Source organism: Agelaius phoeniceus, unplaced genomic scaffold (assembly GCF_051311805.1).
Source record: "Agelaius phoeniceus isolate bAgePho1 unplaced genomic scaffold, bAgePho1.hap1 Scaffold_108, whole genome shotgun sequence".
In the NCBI taxonomy this organism is placed as follows: Eukaryota; Metazoa; Chordata; class Aves; order Passeriformes; family Icteridae; genus Agelaius; species Agelaius phoeniceus.
The window spans coordinates 140,001-147,500 of NW_027509874.1; positions in this window are offsets into that span (position 1 = coordinate 140,001).

Consider the following 7,500-nt stretch of genomic DNA (forward strand, 5'->3'; position numbering starts at 1 on the left):
GACCTGATGTCCCGGGCCACCGGGGTAGACCTGATGTCCGGGGCCTCCGGGGTAGACCAGTTGTCCCGGGCCCCTGGGGTAGACCTGTTGTCCCAGGCTCCTTGGGGTAGACCTGATGTCCCGGGCCACCGGGGTAGACCTGATGTCCGGGGCCTCCGGGGTAGACCAGTTGTCCCGGGCCCCTGGGGTAGACCTGTTGTCCCAGGCTCCTTGGGGTAGACCTGATGTCCCGGGCCACCGGGGTAGACCTGATGTCCGGGGCCTCCGGGGTAGACCTGATGTCCGGGGCCTCCGGGGTAGACCAGTTGTCCCGGGCCCCTGGGGTAGACCTGTTGTCCCAGGCTCCTTGGGGTAGACCTGATGTCCCGGGCCACCGGGGTAGACCTGATGTCCGGGGCCTCCGGGGTAGACCTGATGTCCGGGGCCTCCGGGGTAGACCAGTTGTCCCGGGCCCCTGGGGTAGACCTGTTGTCCCAGGCTCCTTGGGGTAGACCTGATGTCCCGGGCCACCGGGGTAGACCTGATGTCCGGGGCCTCCGGGGTAGACCAGTTGTCCCGGGCCCCTGGGGTAGACCTGTTGTCCCAGGCTCCTTGGGGTAGACCTGATGTCCCGGGCCACCGGGGTAGACCTGATGTCCGGGGCCTCCGGGGTAGACCTGATGTCCGGGGCCTCCGGGGTAGACCAGTTGTCCCGGGCCCCTGGGGTAGACCTGTTGTCCCAGGCTCCTTGGGGTAGACCTGATGTCCCGGGCCACCGGGGTAGACCTGATGTCCGGGGCCTCCGGGGTAGACCTGATGTCCGGGGCCTCCGGGGTAGACCAGTTGTCCCGGGCCCCTGGGGTAGACCTGTTGTCCCAGGCTCCTTGGGGTAGACCTGATGTCCCGGGCCACCGGGGTAGACCTGATGTCCGGGGCCTCCGGGGTAGACCAGTTGTCCCGGGCCCCTGGGGTAGACCTGTTGTCCCAGGCTCCTTGGGGTAGACCTGATGTCCCGGGCCACCGGGGTAGACCTGATGTCCGGGCCCTCCGGGGTAGACCTGATGTCCGGGGCCTCAGGGGTAGACCTGTTGTCCCGGGCCCCTTGGGTAGACCTGTTGTCCAAGGCTTCGGGGTAGACCTGTTGTCCCAGGCCTTCAGGGTAGACCTGTTGTCCCGGGCCGCCGGGGTAGACCTGTTGTCCTAGGCTTCGGGGTAGACCTGTTGTCCCGGGCCGCCGGGGTAGACCTGTTGTCCCGGGCCGCCAGGGTAGACCTGATGTCCTAGGCTTCGGGGTAGACCTGATGGCCGAGGCCCCTAGGGTAGACCTGTTGTCCCGGGCCTCCGGGGTAGACCTGTTGTCCCAGGCCCCTTGGGGTAGACCTGATGTCCTAGGCTTCGGGGTAGACCTGATGGCCGAGGCCCCTAGGGTAGACCTGGCCTTGGCCTACGGCAGCCTGGGCCTCCGGGGTAGACCTGACAGCCGAGGCCCGGGGTAGACCTGTTGTCCTAGGCTTCGGGGTAGACCTGTTGTCCCGGGCCTCCGGGGTAGACCTGTTGTCCCGGGCCTCCGGGGTAGACCTGTTGTCCCGCGCCACCGGGGTAGACCTGTTGTCCCAGGCCCCTTGGGTAGACCTGTTGTCCCGGGCCCCTTGGGGTAGACCTGTTGTCCCAGGCCCCTTGGGGTAGACCTGATGTCCTAGGCTTCGGGGTAGACCTGATGGCCGAGGCCCCTTGGGTAGACCTGTTGTCCCAGGCCCCTTGGGGTAGACCTGTTGTCCCGGGCCGCCGGGGTAGACCTGTTGTCCCGGGCCGCCAGGGTAGACCTGATGTCCTAGGCTTCGGGGTAGACCTGATGGCCGAGGCCCCTAGGGTAGACCTGTTGTCCCGGGCCTCCGGGGTAGACCTGTTGTCCCAGGCCCCTTGGGGTAGACCTGATGTCCTAGGCTTCGGGGTAGACCTGATGGCCGAGGCCCCTAGGGTAGACCTGGCCTTGGCCTACGGCAGCCTGGGCCTCCGGGGTAGACCTGACAGCCGAGGCCCGGGGTAGACCTGTTGTCCTAGGCTTCGGGGTAGACCTGTTGTCCCGGGCCTCCGGGGTAGACCTGTTGTCCCGCGCCACCGGGGTAGACCTGTTGTCCCAGGCCCCTTGGGTAGACCTGTTGTCCCGGGCCCCTTGGGGTAGACCTGTTGTCCCGGGCCGCCGGGGTAGACCTGATGTCCTGCGCTTCCGGGGTAGACCTGATAGCCCAGGCCCCTTGGGGTAGACCTTTTGTCCCAGGCCCTGGGGGTAGACCTGTTGTCCCCGGGCGGGCCCTCGCCTACGGCAGCCCGGCCCCTTGGCTAGACCTGTTGTCCCAGGCCCCTAGGGTAGACCTGTTGTCCCAGGCTCTTGGCTAGACCTGTTGTCCCGGGCCGGCCTTGGCCTACGGCAGCCTAGCAAGCGGCAAAAGGATGCAGACAGCGCCGGGGAGGCTGATGGGGGAGGGCGGGGCGCCCCCAACCGCCCATGGCCGGCTGCGCTTGCCACAGAGCGGGCAGGGCCAGGGGCCGGGGCAGGGCCAGGGAGAGAGGGCACGCCAGAGCGTGAATGCCTATGGGCGGGCCGGCGGGCGGCTGCGCGCGCGCGGGGTGGCAGGGGGGGCCGGGTGGAGGTGGCTGGGGAGGGGTTGGCGAGGGGGCGGGGATGGTTGGCCGCGCCTTCCTTTCACGCGCAGCGGTGTGGTAGCCTGCAGGCGTGGCCGTGCGTTAGGGTTAGGGTTAGGGTTAGTTGGGGGGGGGGGGGGGGGGGGTAGGGGTTAGGGTTAGGGTTAGGGTTAGTGGGGGGGGGGGTTAGGGTTAGGGTTAGGGTTAGGGTTAGTGGGGGGGGTTAGGTTAGGGTTAGGGTTAGGTAGGGGGGGGGTTAGGGGGTTAGGGTAGGGTTAGGGTTAGTGGGGGGGGGGTTAGGGGTTAGGGTTAGGGTTAGGGTTAGGGTTAGTGGGGGGGTAGGGTTAGGGTTAGGGTTAGGGCGTTAGGGTTAGGGTTAGTGGGGGTGCGGGGGGGTGGTTAGGGTTAGGGTTAGGTTAGGGGGGGGGTAGGGTGGGTAGGGTTAGTTTGGGGGGGGGGGGGGGGGGGGTGTGTGTCACTGTTTCTGTCTCTGTGCGGACGAGGGCCGGTGGCTTCGTGCCGGCCCCGGCGCCTCGGCACCGAGTCCCCACGGCCCCCTAGAGTCACGTCGAGGGCCCAAGACCTCTGCGGACCGTGAAACAACCCGCCCGAAAGCTACACACAGCGCCTGTGTGCTGGCGGCGGTGCCGGCGGCCGCCGTCGCCTCTACCGGCGGGCGGGGCGGGGCGGGGCGGGGAGGGGAGGGGCGCGGCGGGGCGAGCCGCATCGGGGCCAGGGGGGCCGGCCTGGGTAGGTTCCACCCCAGGAGGGCGTGGCGGGGCAGGGCGGGGGGTGGGTGGTGGGGGCGCTGTTTGGCCAGGTCAGCGTGTCAGCAGGCAGAGCACCGGCCTCGGCTTGCCCGTCGGCTCGGCTGGGGGCGCTTCCGATACGAAAGAAAAAGAAATCAAATGGGTCAATTTTTGGGTTGGTTTGCTTTCCCGGATAAGTTTCTCGTTCCAAGCAAATAGAAGAGCCATTCTTTCAGGAAAGGAGAAAAGAAAAAAGGGCGGGGCGGGGGGGGGCCCGGGGGGGTGGGGGACAACCCAAGAAAACCCAAATCCAAACCACAAGCCCCCCAACCCCCCCAAAAAAAACAACCTCAAAAATCAGTATCAGAGAAAGCCAAAGCAACTGGAAAAAACCCCCCAAAAACCCCCAAAACAGCCCCCCCCCCCCCCCCAGAAAAACAAAACAAAACAAAATACCAAAGCAAACCCAAACCAAATCCCCCCAAAGAACAACAACAAAAAAATGGAAAACATGTCATGGTCTTGAAAGGGGGGGGTGGGGTTGGGGTTCATTGTGTGGGACGGGGGGTCGATCGAGCCATCTGGCTCCGGGGTGTTATGAGGCTGTGAGCTTCGCCCGGCTTCGGGGTCGCTGGGCACGGCGAGGTGCCCGGGCGGCGGGCGACAACAGGGGGACAGCAGGTCTACCATGGATCCGAGCCGGACCCGGCTCATCAGGTCTACCCCGGCGGCGGCCGGGGACATCAGGTCTACCCCGGCTCCGGCCGGGGACATCAGGTCTACCCCGGCTGCGGCCGGGGACATCAGGTCTACCCCGGCTCCGCCCGGGGACATCAGGTCTACCCCGGCTCCGGCCGGGGACATCAGGTCTACCCCGGCTGCGGCCGGGGACATCAGGTCTACCCCGGCTCCGCCCGGGGACATCAGGTCTACCCCGGCTGCGGCCGGGGACATCAGGTCTACCCCGGCTCCGCCCGGGGACATCAGGTCTACCCCGGCTGCGGCCGGGGACATCAGGTCTACCCCGGCTGCGGCCGGGGACAACAGGTCTACCTCCGCTGCGGCCGGGGACATCAGGTCTACCCCGGCTGCGGCCGGGGACATCAGGTCTACCCCGGCTCCGGTCGGGGACATCAGGTCTACCCCGGCTCCGCCCGGGGACATCAGGTCTACCCCGGCTGCGGCCGGGGATATCAGGTCTACCCCGGCTGCGGCCGGGGACATCAGGTCTACCCCGGCTCCGCCCGGGGACATCAGGTCTACCCCGGCTGCGGCCGGGGACATCAGGTCTACCCCGGCTCCGCCCGGGGACATCAGGTCTACCCCGGCTCGGGCCGGGGACAACAGGTCTACCCCGGCTCCGCCCGGGGACATCAGGTCTACCCCGGCTCCGCCCGGGGACATCAGGTCTACCCCGGCTCCGGCCGGGGACATCAGGTCTACCCCGGCTGCGGCCGGGGACAACAGGTCTACCTCCGCTGTGGCCGGGGACATCAGGTCTACCCCGGCTCCGGTCGGGGACAACAGGTCTACCCCGGCTCCGGCCGGGGACATCAGGTCTACCCCGGCTGCGGCCGGGGACATCAGGTCTACCCCGGCTCCGGCCGGGGACAACAGGTCTACCCCGGCTCCGGTCGGGGACATCAGGTCTACCCCGGCTCCGGTCGTGGACATCAGGTCTACCCCGGCTCCGGTCGGGGACATCAGGTCTACCCCCGCTGCGGCCGGGGACATCAGGTCTACCCCGGCTCCGGTCGTGGACATCAGGTCTACCCCGGCTGCGGCCGGGGACATCAGGTCTACCCCGGCTCCGGTCGTGGACATCAGGTCTACCCCGGCTCCGGTCGGGGACATCAGGTCTACCTCGCTCCGGGGTCCGCCGGGGGCCGGCCTTGCCCCCTGGTGGCGGGCGCCGGCCGGGGACATCAGGTCTACCTCGCTCCGGCGGGACTTAGTGCAATTTCGGCGCCGGCCGGGTAGACCTGTTGTCCCGGCCGTCTGCGGAAGTTCACCAAGGGGTCGCTGTTGTCGGCCGCCTCCGGCTGCGTCATGGTAGGAGGCGGCCTGCGTTGGCGCCCCTCCCCGGTCGAGCTGCATTGGTCCTCTTGGAGGCCTGGCCGGCTTTGGACTCGTCTGTCCGTCTTATGGGAGCGAGGTGACGGGCCGCATCCCCGCAGGTTGACCCCGTACCTGCGTCCGAGGCGGAGCGGAGCGGCCGCGCGTGCGGTCGCCAGGGCCAAGCGAGTGCCGCCTAGCCGGGACGAAGCGCGCGTGCCTTTGTGTCCCGGCTCCCGTCCTTCCCAGGGAAAAGTGGGTCCAGTTGGCCAGGCGAGAGAGAAGGGGCCGCGCGAAAGAGGCGGATCCGCGGAGGCGAGAGAGAAGGGCCGCGCAAGAGCGGATCCGGAGAAGGCCGAGAGAGAGAGCAAGAAGGGGGCGAAAGACGATCCGAGAAAGCTGCTCGCCGGCCCCGAGGCGAGGCGGGGAGAGAGAGCCGAGAGAGCGAGAGCGAGCCCAGAGAGAGAGTTGCCGAGAGAGAAGAGAGAAAGAGAAGCCGCGAGCAGCGTGTCCCGCTCCGGCCCGGCTTCTGCCGGTCGATTGGCCACGGGGGGGGGCGGCCCCCCCGGGCACCGGTGGCGGGCGAGGCGGCGGCGCCTCGTCCCTTTTCTGCCCGGCCTTAAGCCGGGGGCCCGCTCGGCGGGCGCGGTTTTGGGCCCGTCGGTCCGCCTCGGCGGTGGCGGCGGTGCTCGGCCCGCGTTGGAGAAGCCGTCCCCCTCCCTCGGCCTTAAGCCGGGGACCCGCCTTGTGGCGGGCAGAATTTTTGGGCCTAGTTCTTTTTTTTTTTTTTTTGAACTTGCCGGGCCCGGCACCCGACGGAGAGCCCCCCGGACTGGTCCTGGGCGAGGCGGCGGCGCCTCGCCTACCTCGGTCGTGGCCGGATCGACTGAGCCGCTTGTGCCGGGCGGGGCCGGCTTTGCCGCGCCGGGTCGGTTGCTTTCGGTTGAGGCGGGCGGAGTGTGGGGGGCACCCGCCAGGCCTCCTCCGCGGGCCTTCTTTCTTTTTCTCTGGCGGCCCTAAGCCGCGGCACTGAGGAGCGTTGCGACGACAGCGCGAGGCGGGATGCCGGTGAGTCCGTGGTGGGGAGGCAGTTGAGGCCCGTCACTCGGCCCCCCCGCTGCGGGCCCCTGGCCCCGTGGCCCCCGTGGCTAGCACGGGGCGTTGCGAACGCGCCTCCGTGTGCCTTTTTCTTTTGTCGTGCCGTCCCCCGGCCTTCTTTGTTCCGGCAGGGCAAGCCGACCGCCGCGAGGCCGGGCGAAAGCCGCCGGTGGCCCGTGGCCGCGCCAGGTCGGTGGCACTTTTTCTCGCACGCTCGGCCGGGTTCTCCCCGGGCCGCTCCAGTCCCGCCGTTGCCGGCTGCGGGCGGGCGGGTGGCGGCACCCCCCGCGCTCCTCTGCTGCTGAGGCGAGCGAGCGAGCCGACGGGCAGGTGGGCTGGGCGGCCGTCGCCGTTGTTGTCCCAGGAAGCGTGGCCGTGGGGCCCTTGTCGCCGTCGGCGCGGAGCCGCGGCTGATCGATGTGGCTTTTCGGGTGGCGTCGGAGAGGGCCCCCGGCGGGCCGGCTCTCCTTCCGAGGCTTCTCTGTGGCGGGGAAGCCACGGCGGGGAGGGTCCGGTGCTCGGGCAGGGCGGTCTCCTTTCCAATTCGCTTCCCGTCGCAGGCGAGGTGTCGCCCCTCCCGCTGGCCTGGGGAAGGGCGTCTTGACCGTCCCGAGCTGTGTGACGGCCGCGTGGCCCCGCGAGCCTTCAGGTGTCCTTGAAAAAACCACGCGAGGTGCCGGTGCCGGCCCCGGTCCGGGGAGCGCCCGTGTGGGTGCCGGCCGCGAGCAGCGCCGGGCGGCGGTGCGGCTGGAGCTGAGCCGCGAGAAGGGAAAAGAGACGCGAGAGAAGAGAGAAGGGCGAAAGTGTGCCCGAAGGCGATGGGGCGCGGACGCGGGTGGCCCAGAGCCCGGTCCGCAGGCTCCTTTGCCGTTCCGCCGCCTGCTGCAGAGCGAGCCGCGCCCCGGCTGAAAAGGGGCCTCGGTGTCCGGGCCGCGCCCGCCTCGTCGGGTCGCTGCCTCCTCTAGCACGTCCGGTG